Source organism: Aquarana catesbeiana, linkage group LG03, assembly GCF_042186555.1.
Source record: "Aquarana catesbeiana isolate 2022-GZ linkage group LG03, ASM4218655v1, whole genome shotgun sequence".
Classification (NCBI taxonomy): Eukaryota; Metazoa; Chordata; class Amphibia; order Anura; family Ranidae; genus Aquarana; species Aquarana catesbeiana.
The window spans coordinates 254,108,248-254,126,759 of NC_133326.1; the positions used below are offsets into that span (position 1 = coordinate 254,108,248).

Genomic DNA, 18,512 nt, shown 5'->3' on the forward strand with positions numbered 1-18,512 from the left:
TGGGACACTACGCCTAAGGTGGATGCTTCATTATGTATATTCGCCCGCCACATTACGCTTCCGCTGGAGGATTCGGTCTCTTTCAGGGATCCTTTGGATCGCAAAATAAACGCATACCTAAAAAGGTTGAATAGCTTGGCCACAGCAGCCTGCAGACCGGCGGTAGCACTCACTCCTGTGGCAGCAGCGCTTGGGCTGGGTTCGCACCTGTGCGTTTTTTAGTGCTTTTTGCGATTTGCGGATTTGCACTACCGTCCATTTATCATGGTCTCCTGTGGAACACGTTCTGTGGTGTGGTTCTGCGGAATGCGCTGGGAGTGCATGGGTTGGAATCCAGCCTTAGAGTGTGGGTAGCGGAGCTGGTGGATGGATGTTTGGATGAAAGTCTGGGAAGTGGCAGTTCTTCTCCTTTGCAGACTACTGCAGAGTTGTGGCTGAAGTGGCTGTCGAGTTCCGTTGAAGGCCTCAGAACCAATAGTGGTGTCGACCAATGCCAGTATGGCAGGCTGCAGGGCACACTGCCTGGGACATCAGGTTCAAGGCCAATGGTACCTTTGTGGGGCGAAGAGTTCAAATTTCCTGGGATTGGATGCTGTCAGACATGCTCTTAGCATTCCAACCTATGTTGCGAGGTCGAGCTGTCAAGATTCTTTTGGACAACAAAACTGCGGTGGCTTATGTGTCTCATCAAGGGTCCACAAGAAGTCACCCTCTCCTTCAGGTGGCATGTCAATCTTCCTCTGCACAGAGAAGAATCTCGGCTCCCTTACAGCATCTTAACTCCCAGGGTCTGGCAATGTTTTAGCAGATCGCTTGAGTCGAGGCTTTGGGCCTCAACCCCAAGTACCTACGCGGGAACTTCAGGGTCTGGGGGACGCCTTTGATAGATCTTATGGCATTGGAGAATTGTCAACTGCCTTGCTTCTTCTCCCGGACCTAGCATCCACAGGCATTGGGTCAGGGTGCTCTGTTAATGTCAAGATATGCTCTACATCTGTTGGTGATCTGATTTTTTAGGGGCAGCCATAGAAATCAGACCTCCATTGAAATCGTTTTTTCCAAAAGAGGACTTAACACTAGTCTTGGGAACATTTCTGGTTCCTCCGTTTTGATCAAGCTTTCTCTTGTTCATGATTTCTTTTAACAGGTTTTGTTTTTTACAAGCCATGGCCTTGGCCAGAAGAGACTCCGAGTTGTGCGCCTTCTCATCTAAAGAACCATATTGTTTGGTGTTCCCAGACAAGATAGTCCTTAGGCCGATATCGAGCTTTCTACTTAAGGTGGCCACATAATTTCGTATGAACTGGGAGGTCATTCTCCCAGCCTTTCCGGTGGATACAGCTGATGATGAGTGGAGTAGGTTAGACCTGGTCTCTGCGGTTTCAACCTACCTGAAATGGACTAAAAGCTTTGGAAAACAAGATCAGCTGTAGGTTTTCCCAATGGGGCCTAAAAAAGGGTATGCCAGCAACATCCAGAGTTGTGTCTGCCTGGTTTGTCAAGACCATCCATTTTGCATACAAAACACTGGGCCTTCCTCCTCCTTTAGAGATCAAAGCACATTCGACGAGGGGTATGGCAGCATCCTGGGCATACGCGAAGGTCGCCCCTGAGGTAGTTTGCAGAGCAGCAATCTGGAGCGCGCCCAACACCTTTTATTAGTTATTACAGGCTTAATATGGCTTGTCCGCCTGAGGAAACATTTGGCTCTACAATACTTACAGCGGCTGTTGCCCATTAAAAATGTTGAGTAGCATTGCATTGAGGGTTTGTCTTATTTTTTGTCTTCCCTCCCTTCTTAATATTGCTTGGTACATCCCATAGTAGGCTGACATAGGGAAGTCCAGGAATAAGGAAAATTGTTGTCCATACTTACCGTAATTTTCCTTTCCTGGATCTCTCCATGTCAGCCGGAGGATTCCCACCCAGTTTATCCATATATATATAGTTTATAGTTATATAGTTTGCATGTCAGGTGACTGCAAGGCTACAGAGCAATTATTTTGAGAGGAGAAATCTGCTCTGGCAGCTTTCTCCAGATTTTACTATCTTCAGATGGGGCTCTGTAGTTTGGAGATTCCTCAGAGTCTTGGGTGGGACGGAATCTCCAACCCTGTGTCCAGGTCTTATGGATAGCTAGCAGGTTGTGTGCCCAGGTGTAGGGATGAGCTTCGAGTTCGAGTCGAACTCATGTTCGACTCGAACATTAGCTGTTCGCAAGTTCGCCGAACACCGAACAATTTGGGGTGTTCGCGGCAAATTCGAATGCCACGGAACACCCTTTAAAAGTCTATGGGAGAAATCAAAAGTGCTAATTTTAAAGGCTTATATGCAAGTTATTGTCATAAAAAGTGTTTGGGGACCCGGGTCCTGCCCCAGGGGACATGTATCAATGCAAAAAAAAGTTTTAAAAACGGACGTTTTTTCAGGAGCAGTGATTTTAATAATGCTTAAAGTCAAACAATAAAAGTGTAATATCCCTTTAAATTTCGTACCTGGGGGGTGTCTATAGTATGCCTGTAAAGGGGCGCATGTTTCCCGTGTTTAGAACAGTCTGACAGCAAAATGACATTTGGAAGGAAAAAACACATTTAAAACTACCCGCGGCTATTGCATTGCCGACAATACACATAGAAGTTCATTGATAAAAACGGCATGGGAATTCCCCCCAGGGAAACCCCGAACCAAAATTAAAAAAAAAAAAAATGACGTGGGGGGTCCCCCTAAATTCCATACCAGGCCCTTCAGGTCTGGTATGGATATTAAGGGGAACCCCGGCCAAAATTAAAAAAAAAAATGACGTGGGGTTCCCCCTAAATTCCATACCAGACCCTTCAGGTCTGGTATGGATTTTAAGGGGAACCCCGCGCCAAAAAAAAAAAAAAAAAACGGCGTGGGGTTCCCCCAAAAATCCATACCAGACCCTTATCCGAGCACGCAACCTGGCAGGCCACAGGAAAAGAGGGGGGGACGAGAGTGCGGCCCCCCCCCTCCTGAACCGTACCAGGCCACATGCCCTCAACATTGGGAGGGTGCTTTGGGGTAGCCCCCCAAAACACCTTGTCCCCATGTTGATGAGGACAAGGGCCTCATCCCCACAACCGTGGCCGGTGGTTGTGGGGGTCTGCGGGCGGGGGGCTTATCGGAATCTGGAAGCCCCCTTTAACAAGGGGACCCCCAGATCCCGGCCCCCCCCTGTGTGAAATGGTAAGGGGATACTTACCCCTACCATTTCACTAAAAAACTGTCAAAATAGTTAAAAATGACAAGAGACAGTTTTTGACAATTCCTTTATTTAAATGCTTCTTCTATCTTCCTTCATCTTCTTCTGGTTCTTCTGGCTCTTCTGGTTCTTCCTCCGGCGTTCTCGTCCAGCATCTTCTCCGCGGCGTCTTCTATCTTCTTCTCCTCGGGCCGCTCCGCACCCATGGCATGAGGGGAGGCTCCCGCTCTTCTCTTCATCTTCTTCTTCATCCTCTTCTCTTCTTCATCTTCTTCATCTTCATCTTCTCTTCTTTTCTTCTGCGGGCCGCTCCGCATCCATGCATGGAGGGAGGCTCCCACTGTGTGACGGCGTCTCCTCGTCTGACGGTTCTTAAATAACGGGGGGCGGGGCCACCCGGTGACCCCGCCCCCCTCTGACGCACGGGACATGACGGGACTTCCCTGTGGCATTCCCCGTGACGTCACAGGGAAGTCCCGTCAAGTCACCGTGCGTCAGAGGGGGGCGGGGTCACCGGGTGGCCCCGCCCCCCGTTATTTAAGAACCGTCAGACGAGGAGACGCCGTCACACAGCGGGAGCCTCCCTCCATGCATGGATGCGGAGCGGCCCGCAGAAGAAAAGAAGAGAAGATGAAGATGAAGAAGATGAAGAAGAGAAGAGGATGAAGAAGAAGATGAAGAGAAGAGCGGGAGCCTCCCCTCATGCCATGGGTGCGGAGCGGCCCGAGGAGAAGAAGATAGAAGACGCCGCGGAGAAGATGCTGGACGAGAACGCCGGAGGAAGAACCAGAAGAGTCAGAAGAACCAGAAGAAGAAGAAGATGAAGGAAGATAGAAGAAGCATTTAAATAAAGGAATTGTCAAAAACTGTCTCTTGTCATTTTTAACTATTTTGACAGTTTTTTAGTGAAATGGTAGGGGTAAGTACCCCCTTACCATTTCACACAGGGGGGGGGGGCCGGGATCTGGGGGTCCCCTTGTTAAAGGGGGCTTCCAGATTCCGATAAGCCCCCCGCCCGCAGACCCCCACAACCACCGGCCACGGTTGTGGGGATGAGGCCCTTGTCCTCATCAACATGGGGACAAGGTGTTTTGGGGGGCTACCCCAAAGCACCCTCCCAATGTTGAGGGCATGTGGCCTGGTACGGTTCAGGAGGGGGGGGGGGCGCACTCTCGTCCCCCCCTCTTTTCCTGCGGCCTGCCAGGTTGCGTGCTCGGATAAGGGTCTGGTATGGATTTTTGGGGGAACCCCACGCCGTTTTTTTTTTTTTTTTTTGGCGCGGGGTTCCCCTTAAAATCCATACCAGACCTGAAGGGTCTGGTATGGAATTTAGGGGGAACCCCACGTCATTTTTTTTTTTAATTTTGGCCGGGGTTCCCCTTAATATCCATACCAGACCTGAAGGGCCTGGTATGGAATTTAGGGGGACCCCCCCACGTCATTTTTTTTTTTTTTTATTTTGGTTCGTGTTTCCCTGGGGGGAATTCCCATGCCGTTTTTATCAATGAACTTCTATGTGTATTGTCGGCAATGCAATAGCCGCGGGTAGTTTTAAATGTGTTTTTTCCTTCCAAATGTCATTTTGCTGTCAGACTGTTCTAAACACAGGAAACATGCGCCCCTTTACAGGCATACTATAGACACCCCCCAGGTACGAAATTTAAAGGGATATTACACTTTTATTGTTTGACTTTAAGCATTATTAAAATCACTGCTCCTGAAAAAACGGCCGTTTTTAAAACTTTTTTTTGCATTGATCCATGTCCCCTGGGGCAGGACCCAGGTCCCCAAACACTTTTTATGACAATAACTTGCATATAAGCCTTTAAAATTAGCACTTTTGATTATTCATGTTCGTGTCCCATAGACTTTAACGGTGTTCGCGTGTTCGAGCGAACTTTTTTCCTGTTCGCATGTTCTGGTGCGAACCGAACAGGGGGGTGTTCGGCTCATCCCTACCCAGGTGCACACAGCCCATATAACGAGGGGCTGGTGAGAGCAGAGTGTGGAGGAAGGTGGAGTGTGTGCAGCTTGTTACTGCTGCTGCTGCATCAAGACAGACCTGTGTCTGGAAAGCTGTCCGCCCTGTGTGAGACTACATCCCTGGTGAGGGAGAACTTTGTGTCTGAAGGACTGGGAAGGTCGGGATGGCTACAAGGGCCTGTGAGACCAGAGAAGGGTGTCTGGGAGGCTGGGAGAGCTGAGGCGACTAGCAAGACCAAGGGGGGCTGAAGGAAGTCTTGAACTCTGGGGGACAGTAAGCAAATCCAGGGGTCTGGAGAATCCTGTTGAAGCCAGGAGTAGGCTGGTTGAGCAGGGAACTGCAAGGCAAAGAAAGCCTAGGAGCCAGGAGGCTTGGCATTTTCTGCTGTATGAATTTACTGGAGAAGAACCCCTGTGTGGGAAATCCTGTGTAAAACTTTTATTTTGTTCTTGTTAATAAAAATGGGCTGCCATGCCCTCAAACCTGGTAACTGACTGTTGTGGACTCACTACAGTACGTGAAAACGCATCTACCACTGAGCTAAAGACCCCAATATATATATATATAGACTGACTGTATATATATCAAACACTCCCATTAACTGAATAACCTGTCTGCTTAATCTAACTCAAGCTATCTCTCTGTCCACGCCAACAAAACTACACAGGGCCGCTGTGTAAGCTGCCTTATATAGTGTGGGGTGTGGACTTAGTCCCCCTGGGCCAATTATGGTTCTCTTTGCAGAGGGCGCTGTGATTGGCCAAAGCATGCAGGTCAGGTGCATGCTTTGGCCAATCATCATACAGCAATGCACTGCGATCTCGTAGTGCATTATGGCACTCGAATTTGCAGTGAACGCCCCATAATGTTCGCTGTTCTGCGAACGGGCAAACACCCGATGTTCGAGTCGAACTTATGTTTGACCCGAACATCAAGCTCATCCCTACCTCTGAGTATAGCAATCTTTCAAGTGCATAAAGCCCTTATTGAAGCCAGAAATGCATCCAAAAAACTTTGCTATAATGCTATTGTATGAATTGGATTTAACCAATAGATTTCATGCTAGATTTTCAATAAAGGATTGTGTTTATATTTATAAAAGAAGTTCACATTGTTCGTTTTGCTTGATGGCTAATAAATTGAAGCGGATGTTAAGATCACCCTAATGAGGGTTAAAATACAGACATGAGACAGGTTGTTGGTGTGCAGCCCACACAGCAAAGACATTTCACATATGATCATACTTGACTATAAATATGTTTTACAAAATGTAACATTCTATCAAACTTACCTCCTTCATTCAAAATCCAGATTCCCCCCAGGCACACAGGAAATGCTTTAAACATCTGGAAAATAAATGATACATTTATTCTAAGGAGATAAAGCACACAACAAGGTTAATGTTACTTGCTAGTTGCCAATATGTTTGTTGTTTGTTTTACTACTGCCAATAATATTCAGCACTAATTTAAACTCTCTTGCGCCTGCTTCCAAATATCATTTCTAAAAATTTGTTACAGCAGATATAGGTAGCCAGCTGGGCTGATGGTAAAATTATAACATAAAAATAATATTGCATAACCTGAAGATCAGACACAAGAGAGAATGAGACATAGGTTAACAGCTGTGATCATTATGGTATCATCTTTTAGGCCGGGTTCACACTGGTATGACTTGACTGTTGTTCAATGGTCGATCCGACTTTGCCCTGCGATATCGGTCCTACTTCCTACTTCCCTACTTCTTTAAAAAGAAAAAAAGTACCACCCAAAGTACAGAGGGCAGGAAGAGAGTCCATGTGTGTTATGCATTGGATCCTCTGTATATGCTTTGTGCTAGAAAGTAGGGTATATTCACAGAGCAGTCCCACCACATGAAGATGCAAAATGCCTTTGTCTCCAGCGTGCCAGTTCACACCACTGCACTGCGGCAGTGTATGAGCAGAGTGCGCTGAACAAAAGTAGTGCATGCAGTACTTTCAGCACAGCGCAGTGTGAGGCAATCCACCACCTCACACAGTGCAGTTGCCAATTGAACTTTATGAAATGCTTGTGTGACATTTCAATAAAGTCTTTTTTTTTTTAAATGAACAGTGCGATGCCTGCAAGATGCATCAGCACTGTGGTGATCCTGCTGGACCACTCCGCACACCAGCTGCTATGTAGTAATGCAGCAGTTTGTGTGAAAGGACCCTAGTGTTTCCTTTCAGCTTTCCAGGAACTGTACTTTATTGAAATCATCACAAATTTTTGCATATGGAGTTGCCCCGACCTTTAAGCCTCTTATACACCACTTGGTTGAACAAAAAAAACTGACAGCTCAGGTTGAAGACAATGTACTAACAATCTGATGTTAGTACAGCAATCTCTCCTGCTGAGCTATTGTATTCTGACAGAGGGATGCTCCCTCATTGGCTGAGAGCACTGACAGGGAGCCCATCGGCAGACCTTATTCAGTCATGTGCCTTCGACAGAAGCTGGCCAAAAGGGCCTAATTTGACAGGTGCAGGTGTATGGCCCCAAACACAGACAGCGTGTATTTGGGACCACTCACCCACACCTGCATACTTATCAAATTAGGACCTGCAGCCGTGTTCATACAGCTGCTGCGTCCTCATAGAGTAACAGACGGCTCCAAACAAACTGCTCATAAACACTGTATGGGCCAGAGAACCCCTGTGAATGAGCCCTCAATTTTTAGGCACGTGTGCAGTGGCAGGGGGTGACAGGGGGCAAACCAGTGGAAGCATACAATTAAAGGAGAAAGTATAGTTGGCAGAGGGTGCAATGGCAGGGGTGCAGGGTAACAGGAAAGATGCAGTGGAAGGTTTCTGGGTAATAGAAGAGGTGTATTGGCAGGGGTGTGCAGTGTCAGGGGTATTGGGTGCAGGGGGGTTTCACTCCTGCAAATATTGCTTCCAGGCTGACATCTCTGTGGTTGTTAACCTCCTTCCTTCTTTATCTTCACCAGAGGAAGAGAGTCCCTTCTTCTACAATAAGTTTACCTAATAATCCAGCACACCCCCCCCCCCCCATGTGACAGTAAAACCTCATCCATAACATAGCCACAGACCAAATGGAACTGTTTTTTTAACTGTATGCATGTCCTGGGTCATTGACTCAATTCAGTATATGATGAAACAAGCATAAAGGTAACAGCTTTGAAGCTTGCGCGTTAAAAAACATGTAAATGACAGGAGCTTTCCTTCTGCATTATAATTATTAACACATATCTATTATACAGTACATTTATTATAGTGCATATACAGTATATATATATATATATATATATATATATATATATATATATATATATATGTGTGTGTGTGTGTGGATAATTTGGGATGGGGAGCAAAGAATATTTACATCTTAGGCTGCATTCACACCTGAGCATAGCGTCTTTGAGCATTTTTCCAGCATTTTTAGGCACATTTTTATGCACGGTTTTGGCGCGTTTTTATGCACGACTTGCGCTTGGCGTTTTTTTATTAGCCAATAGAGAAAACTACCATATGTTGCATAATTTGTTGCTAGGTATTTCAGCTTTTTTAGCTTTTCCATTAATTATTCATTTTTTTGTTAGGGTAAGGGGTTAGAGTTAAAGTTAGGTTAGGATTAGGATTATGAGTTGGGGTTAGGATTAGGGGTTAGTTATTTGTTTAATAATTCTTAGTATTCTTTTATTGAATTTATTATTTATTTATGGTTATTTTTATTTATTTGTGTATTTGACTTACATTTATTTATTCATTAATGATTAATAGTAGTAGTAGTAGTAGTAGTAGTAGTAGTAGTAGTATTAACACCTTAACCCTAACAAAATTCTTCTGCAGCTAATGCTAATTCTTCTGCAATAGCTGCATGAGAATTAGTTTTAGCAACGAACATTAGGGAATGAGCAGTAGCTGCAGAAGAATGTGCATTAGCTGTATGAGAATTAGTATTAGCTGAACTAGCTTTCTGACATAGGGTTATTTATTTATTTATTTTTTGTTTGGGTTAAGGTATTAATACTACTACTACTACTACTACTAATAATAATAATAATAATAATAATACATGAATAAATAGATGTAAAATAAATACCCAAATAAATAAAAATGACCATAAATAAATAATACATTTAATAAAAGAATACTAAGAATTTTTAACCTGTTCAATACAGGGCATTTTCACCCCCTTCCTTCCTATTTATTTATTTATTTATTTTGTTTGGGTTAAGGTATTAATACTACTACTACTACTACTACTACTACTAATAATAATAATAATAATAATACATGAATAAATAGATGTAAAATAAATACCCAAATAAATAAAAATGACCATAAATAAATAATACATTTAATAAAAGAATACTAAGAATTTTTAACCTGTTCAATACAGGGCATTTTCACCCCCTTTCTTCCCAGACCAATTTTTAGTTTTCAGCGCTGTTGCACTTTAAGCGACAATTGCGCGGCCGTGCGGCGTTGTACCCAAACAAAATTGACGTCCTTTTTTCCCCACAAATAGAGCTTTCTTTTAGTGGTATTTGATCACCCCTGCGTTTTTTATTTTTTGCGCTATAAACAAAAGAAGAGCGACAATTTTGAAAAAAACACAATATTTTTTACTTTTTGCTATAATAAATATCCTATTTTTAAAAACAAAAAACAAATTTTTGCCTCAGTTTAGGCCAATACATATTCTTCTACATATTTTTGGTAAAAAAAATCGCAATAAGCGTATATTGATTGATTTGCGCAAAAGTTATAGCGTCTACAAAATACAGGATAGATTTATGGCATTTAAAAAAAATTTTTTTTTTTTTTTACTAGTAATAGCGGCGATCTGCGGTTTTTTTTTTCATGACTGCGACATTATGGTGGACACATCGGACACTTTTGACACATTTTTGGGACCATTCACATTTATACAGCGATCAGTGCTATAAAATTGCATTGATTACTGTATAAATGTGACAGGCAGGGAAGGGGTTAACCACTAGGGGGACAAGAGGGGTTAAATGTGTTTCCTAGGGGAGTGACTCTAACTGTAGGGGGTGGGGACTCACAAGGGGAGGAGACCGATCAGTGTTCATCTGTACTGGGAACACAGATCAGTCTCCTCTCAACTGACAGGATGTGGATCTGTGTGTTTACCCACACAGATCCACGGTCCTGCTCGGTTAACGGGCAATCGCGGGTGCCTGGAGGACATCGCGGCCGCCGGGCACGCGCACCGGGTCCCAAGCAACGCGGCGGGCGCGTGTGCGCGCGCCCCTATATGGCCGGGAAGCCCAGGATGTCATATGACAGCCACCCAGGATGGGAGATCCCATCTGTGGCCGTCATATTACTATACGCCGGTATTGAAGTGGTTAAACAGATACCTAACCCCTAATCCTAACCCTAACACCAACTCCTAATCCTAACCTAATCTTAACTCTAACCCCTTACTTATTATTAATAATAATAATAATAATAATAAAAATAAAAATAATAATAAATGAATAAATAAATGTAAAATAAATACACAAATAAATAAAAATATTCATAAATAAATAATAAATAAATTCAATAAATGAATACTAAGTAATAGTAAATTAATAATTAACCCATAACCCTTAAAAAAATTAAATAATAATAATAAATAACTAAACACCCTAACCCTAACACAAAATAAATACATTTACTATTATTATTATTCATATTATTAATAATTATTTTTTGTGTTATTAAGGTTTGGGTGTTTATTTATTATTATTATTATTATTATTATTATTATTATTATTATTATTATTATTATTTCTAATAATTTATTTAATTTTTTTTAAGTTAGGGGTTAATTATCCTTCATTTATGTATTATTACATATTTTTCATTTATTTTATTTATTTATAATGCTTTTTAGCTAATTGTGAATTTAGTTTACATTTATTTATTCATATATCTTTGCTATTTTATGTTCTACAATTTTTAGTTTGAGCAGAAAATCGCACGTAAATGCGTGTCAAAATGCGGAAATGCGCACAAAAATGCGCGGATGGCTCGTATCTATTCTAAGGGGATAAAAATGTGCCAAAAACGCTAAAATCTGCCCGATTCAAGCTACAAAAAAAGTTCCCGAACTTTTTTATGCTTCAGGCATTTGGCTTTAGGTGCCTTAGAGTGGAGATGTGAACCATCTCCATAGAAAATAATTGATTTTTTTTTACTTTGTGCCCTTTCAGCTACAACGTCTCCATAGGTTTGTGAATATTACACTCCCGCGTCTCTGCAGCTCTTCCTCTCCTCCAGCTTATACCACAGTATATTCACTCTTCATTACTGATGCAGGGGAACATAAGAAGGGTCCAGATAGTGTAATGCCCTTTATTAAAAGAATATCATTAAAAACAACAAGTTTGCACTCACTTGTACAGAGTAATAAAATTGCTATAATGCCAGGAAGTGCTGTCGTGCATGCATTCCAATGGGCAAATATGACGTCACGGGATAGTCCTGACCAACGCGTTTCGCCAGACAATCAGGCGTCTTCAGAGGATGACACTGTACCCAAATAAAGCTTATGTTCTTTTTTTCCCACAAATAGAGCTTTCTTTTAGTGGTATTTGATTACCTCTGCTGTTTTTATTTTTGCGCTAAAAACAAAAAAGACCGGCAATTTTGAAAAAAAACACATTTTTTTTTACTTTCTGCAATAAACCACATCCAATAAAAAAAAATGAATTTCTTCATCAATTTAGGCCAATATGTATTCTGCTACATGTTTTTGGTTAAAAAAAATTCCCAATAAGTGTATATTGATTGGTTTGTGCAAAAGTTATAGCATCTAAAAATTATGGGATTTTTTTTTTTACTAGTAATGATGGTAATTAGTGATTTATAGCGGGACTGCAATATTGCAGCCGACAAATTGGACACTGATACGTTTGCTAAAAAAATATGCACGGCCACTGTACTAATGACAATGGCTGGGAAGGCGTTAACATCAGGGGCGATCAAAGGGTTAAATGTGTGCCTAGCTAGTGTTTTCTTACTGTGGGGGAAGTGCCTGTACTAAGAGAAAGCATAGATCTGTGGCCTTGCTTTGCAGGAACACAGGATCCATGCTTTCTGTGCTGACAGAACGGCGATCTGCCTTATTTACATAGGCAGACGGCCATTCTTCCTCTGCACTGAAGGATCAGTGAGTGCTGGCGAACATGGAGTCTGCGGTACATGCCGATCAGCTCCCACTGTGTATAATTACAGCAGGAGCGTGCTGCCGCTGGCGCTCCAGACTCGGAAGTGTCAGATCATGTATAGGTATGTGATCTGGCGCAGCCATGCCACTTTGCCGCCGTATATCTTATAATCTTAAGTTATACAGTTGGCAAGTGGTTAAATGTCTACTATGGTAGTGCCCAGCTCCTGCTCTCTATGCTCTTTTTTGACAATTCTGTGCCTATTAGCTGAAACATTTTCAGAATGTGGTATCAAGATTTGCCCTCCATAGATTTCAGTAGGGTTCGATTCTGAGTTTGAGTTTTGCCAATTTCACACAGGATACAATGAACCCCCTGTGAAAAGAACCAGAACCTAGACAAATTTGCTCATCCCTAATGAAAACTAACAAATAGTTTTTTGCTTATATTTTATGAGAGGAAAGTACAACCCATGATTATAATTCACATAGTAAAATATACTGTATTCTCCCAAGTTATGCATAAGCTGAGAATTGTGTGAAAGACTCATTAGAATTCCCTCTTTCTGCATAAGAAATAAAATAATTCATTCTTTTACTCATACATATTGTAATATTTAAAGTAAGTGCTAGATTTGTAGTAACAAGAATTTCTACCAGAATGTCATCAATTTATCATCTAAGTGCATATTGTACAACCTGATTTCACGTTCAGTTATTATGATGAATAAACATAAGATATTCAAAAACAATTAGGCGCTATGTATGAACTCATAATAATAAAAACATTAATTATCAAAGCTAGCGTGCATCATTAATTATACATTCAATAATAAAATGAAAAAAGTACTGATCAAAATATTAGTCAATTGACAGAATGGGTAATCGGTTGAATGATTGGACAGAGCGTAACTGTAACTTGCAGTTAACTAAATGTTTGCAAAGTTAGAAGCAATAATGCAAAGCAAGTCTAGGTTGGGAAAAAAACAAAACAAAACATGCACACACTGCAGAATAACAAAAGCTGTACAAACATGACAACTTCACAGTGATTTCTCTGTGACTCAATGAGGGTACTGTATGGCTGCATAGCATAGTCTCTCCATAACAAAACTCCATAACAAAAAATTATAATGAAAATCACTACATCGGTAAAAGAATTCAGAAAACAGTTGCTTGCAAATAACCCCATAAATAGCATGCCTCTCAGTGAGGTGTAGGGTTACTCTGTTTAGGTGAACAGCTAGAGGGATCTAAAGATAAAATGCCACCCCACTAAAAGTAGAGTGCTCTAGTAGCTGGAAAGGGTAACCCCACACTAGATAGGCCCTCTGCAGAACCTGTGTGCTATTAGGCTCCCGTCCAGCTCCCCACCAGTTCACTTGCTCAGCTACCTATGCCTTATCAGGTGTGGCCCCTCTGAGTTGTTGAGTGCAGGGAGCAGAGGAAATTATCTTCCCTGGACCTGTCCTGGAATCCATGGAGTTGTGGGAAAAAGAGTTAAAGCAGCCTACACCTGCATCTGAGCATGGTGAGTAAATAGGCACTCTGCTATGGCAATACAGAGCAACCAATCATATAATCTTATTTAATTCTACTGTAGCCATATAGTAAAAGCTCAACTTTAAATAATTCTGATTGGTTTCATAACTGTGTGTCTCAGCTGCCTGTCATCCAAGATGACCAATCACAAAAATGAGTGAGGAATTTCTCTCAAGGCGCAGTAAACATAATAGATCAGGGAGAGAATGAATCTGTGTCAAGTGTAAGAAAGCAAAGCATATAGCTGCTTGAAGAAACGCATAAGATGTGACACATTCAAGATGGCAGCTGAAAAAATGTACAAATAAATTGTGAACACTAGAAATGTTGCTGGAAGGCATGTCATTTGTTATTACTTTTTAGTCGACCGAGGTAGGAAGCATACATCAAAAATAGTGAGGTTCTTATGACAAAGTTCAGAAGTCAGTTTTAACGGTGGAAAAGGCATTAAGCAAATGTTTGGAAAAATAAATGGAGCAATGCCTTGAGTGAATTTGTTAGATTTATTATTATTATACAGGATTTATATAGTGCCAACAGTTTGTGCAGCACTTTAGAAGGTTAGGGCAGACAGTTACAATACAATTCAATACACAAGGAATCAGAGGGCCCTGCTCATTATAGCTTACATAATATATTACTCTTTTTAAAACCTAGTATTTTTGTGCATAAGTAATAGGGATGAGAAAACCACTTATCTCGAAGCAGATGCCTGTAGAAAATTAGTAATTTGTACTACCATGATTCTCATAAATTAGCCTCCATGTGTGCATATGTTGGAACAATTCATCCACTCTGCCTCCAAACACCTAGAACCAAACTGCTAGAGAAGTAGGGAGTTAGTTTGCCCCACTCCTCCAGTTGTCAATTTATTTTTACTGAAAACAGAATGTGTACTTTATCTTATGCCCAAAGCTTTTTTTAGCCATACTTCTCATGTGGATCACAGTAGTGCACTTACTTTTGCTCTCCTGTGACCCAGAAACAGCTGATAGCAGGCTACTGCTCACTATTAGCTGACGTAGCAGAGCCACTCCAGGTTGTTGAAAGGTCTTGACAATACTGTTGCCTGATTGACAGCATGGGAGCCAGAGCCAACTTCACCCACCCCCTCCCTAAAACGGCACTCTAGTAAGATCTGGAGGTGCATCACATGATCAGCAGTCATGTGATCACTCAGTTTTCAGGCTTAAACCTCATACACACGATCAGATTTTCTGATGGGAATTGTGTAATGACAGGCTGTTGGCGGAAAAATCCGACCATTTGTACGCTCCATCGGACAATTGTTGTCAGATTTTCCACGGACAAATGTTGGATGGCAGGCTTTAAAATTTTCCGCAGACAAATGTCTGTTGTCGGATTTTTAAAGCGTGTGTACACAATTCCGTCGGACAAAAGTCCAAAGTACAAACACGCATGCTCGGAAGCAAGGACGAGCCAGAAGCGGTCGGTCTTGTAAACTAGTGTTTGTAATGGAGAATTAACATTTGTGACGTGGCAAATTATGAAATCTCGAAATGCAGCGCACATTCTCTTCTTCTTTAATGGGGTAATAAAGAAGCTGCTTTTCTGGTGATACTGATAGAGTTATGGCAAATTAATTTTCAAAGGCTTTTTTTTCTAGTGATATCAAGAATAATATTATTATGCTTGTCATTTCTTTTTTTTTTTTTTTTTTTGGTGCACGTTACCACAACACCATTTTGATCAAACATACAACTATGTTGGTGTCCCTTGTTAATTTTACATTGTATTTTTTTAAATGTAACTGCCTACTCCCAGACTGCCATTTGAAGTAAAACACATAGTCACATAGTATTATTCTCCACAATTTTTTTATTGTACATCAAAAAAAGAAAACAAATAAAATTAGACATGCTATCTGCCAATAGAACTTAACCAAAAAGTGCATTCTATGCATCAAAAATATAGAAAATATACCAAATCAAATCATTATTCAACCAAAACATAAAATAAAAGCCTCATGCATGTGTCCTGCTTCTTAATATAGGAGGTCAACAATGCCTAGAGTTGGTGAAAGCAGGGGTCCGTCATCCTGAGATAATTCCAAAAAATTCCAAAAAACATCTGCATTATTCTCCTGGAGCTCCTGCAGCAAAGGCATATGACATAATTGGTCACGATTAATAAAGCAACCAATTTTTAGTCCAAGAAATCCTCCTCCTCCTGTTCCTGGACTGGACTTGGGTCAAAGCAATAACTCCAAGGCTAATAATAAATAACACGTTATCTCCTCCGATTCCTCAACATGGCTGGTTGACAAGCAGCTGTTCCCGAAACGAACTGAAAAGCGTGAAATGAAAAGCACAAACTGAAAAGCCTGAAATGAAAAGGGCGAATCAACACTCACCAAACTTCTACTTACACTAAATTAGCAGAGCCCAAAGGGTGGCGCTAAAGAGCTGAAAAACCACGTAGTATGTTCGTGTCTGTTGGCCGACAATTCCTTGCCGTTTGTATGCAAGACAAGTTCCTGGCCAACACCCTTCCAACAAATGTCCAAGGTTTTTTCTGTGGAAAATCCGATCGTGTGTATGAGGCTTTAGAGTCAACATGGGATAGCTGCAGCATCACACCAACATTACTGGATTATTAATATTATTTACGCTTAAAAAAAAAAAAAAAATCATGCCTTTAGCCTGTTTTGTATTTTAATGATGTATTTACAGTATGTTGATTACATGAATTACCACAAAAAAAGGACCTAACGTCACATATATTTCAAATGTTAAGTACTTACATAATATGTAAAGTGCACATGTAACACCTAAGGTATTGACTATACCTCTAAGAGACCACAGCTCTTCTCCTAAAAAATGCCTTCATCTGCTTTTCTCTTTAGAAGGACAGATGCATCTTTGCTCAGGAATTATTTGGGGTCAGCATCTATCTCAGTTCTGATACAATCATGCAAATTCTGGTGCCTGTGCATTACTTGGCTGTGTTAACAAATGTCTGTTACACATCAACATCCTGCTGCAGCTTCTGATCTTTTGATTTGCTACAAAGTTACGTTTCAGCTAGAGCACTGAAGAGGAGGCAGAGAAAATGCTTCCTCCTACCATAATAATAAACATTCTGGGTTTATATAATGTTTCAAAATATCATTTTTTAACTACACTTGGGTAGACTATGAGCTGCTATTTTGAATATTTTAATTCCACCTAACAGAATTATGGAGGTTATAGGGCTCCCAATATCTATATGCCTGCTATAATACAAACTGCACGCTACCCTTAGAGACAAGTAAAATTAGCAGATCAGATATTGAAAAACCTGGGAAGGACAACTTTTATTTACAATAAAAATATGTTACTACTCACAAAAGATTTGTATGGGGTCTGTCCAAGTGAGTATATAACAAACATAATATATGTATATAGGTCCTTATATTTTTAGGCTGTTTACATCACTAAATGCATTTATAAATCAAAGAACGTCATTCTTATTGAGTTAAACTGTTGAGTTATGTTTTATCTAACATGTGAACTCTTATTCCGATTAAAAGAAACAACAAAAGCTCTCCATGCTCCAGTGACTTAATTCAGCTTCCCTACCTGGATAAATTGAAATTACCTCGTGTTACTCATGCTAATCCACAGCAGGTGTTTCAGATTTCAGAAATAGCGCTGATCAAAGACTGCCTGAATATAAATCATTAAAAAAAAGCACAGAAGCAGAGCTACTCAGGAAAGCTTATAACTAGTTTTTGCATATAAATATTACTAGTTTCACAACGTAGCTTCACAACATAGCCATTCAAGACACACACACAACATAAACACCATTGGCAAATTTCCTCCAAGGCTGCCTGTGATGCCATTCTGTAGCAACAATATAGTGTTTTTCTTTTAGTGACTCAGAAACCTGCTGGCTCAGTACGCCAATCAGGCAATCAGCATTTTCAAAAGAAGAGGTCAGCAGTGGAAGTTTATATATTTTTCTTAGCAGAAGCATTGTGTTAATGTGGTTGTAAAGGCTGAAGGTTTTTTACCTTATCTGTGCAGTAGCCCCCCCAATACTTACCTGAGCTCCCTCTCAATCCAGCCTTGTGCATGAGGTGCATCGGCTCTCTGGGGACTCTCCCACCTCATTGGCTCTAAGCAGCGGGAGCCAATCCCCTCCAGTGAGCCAATGAGGAGAGAGAGGGGCAGTGACGGCTGGTGCTCCTTTTTTTGGGAGGGGAGGCAAACAATCCCCCCCCGCCAACAGGTCTGCACTTACCCCATCCACAATGGCTTCTCCTCATTCTGGACAGAAGCAGTAGGAGAGCAGCCAGGTGGACAGAGCCAGTTCCCGACAGAAATTGACATCTTTCTTCTCCCTGCTTCAACTCTGCCTCTGCACATCACCGCCCGTGTTTTGGCAGAACACCGGAAACTGCACACTCATTGGCTGCCGCCACCTCCCCCGCCTCCTCCTCAGCTCCTCTACTCCTCTGCTCCAACCGCTGCCACGCACAGTGCTCTGCACCCCAAGCCCATCCTTTTTTGAAGCCAATTAGAGCCTCAGGCTGTAATCATGTGCTTCAAAAATAAACCATTGGAATCCATGTGTCCAGTGCTCTGCA

The 18,512-nt window shown here is 41.6% G+C and overlaps 1 protein-coding gene across 1 annotated transcript in view; it reads right to left on the reverse strand.

Moving 5' to 3' along the window:
* TAFA2 (TAFA chemokine like family member 2) overlaps positions 1-18,512 on the reverse strand; it is a 425,938-nt gene that overhangs the window by 141,886 nt on the left and 265,540 nt on the right. Inside the window, exon 2 of the mRNA XM_073619985.1 lies at positions 6,499-6,553. The gene's annotated coding sequence lies outside the window, so the exon portion shown is untranslated. The remainder of the gene's footprint in view (positions 1-6,498; positions 6,554-18,512) is intronic.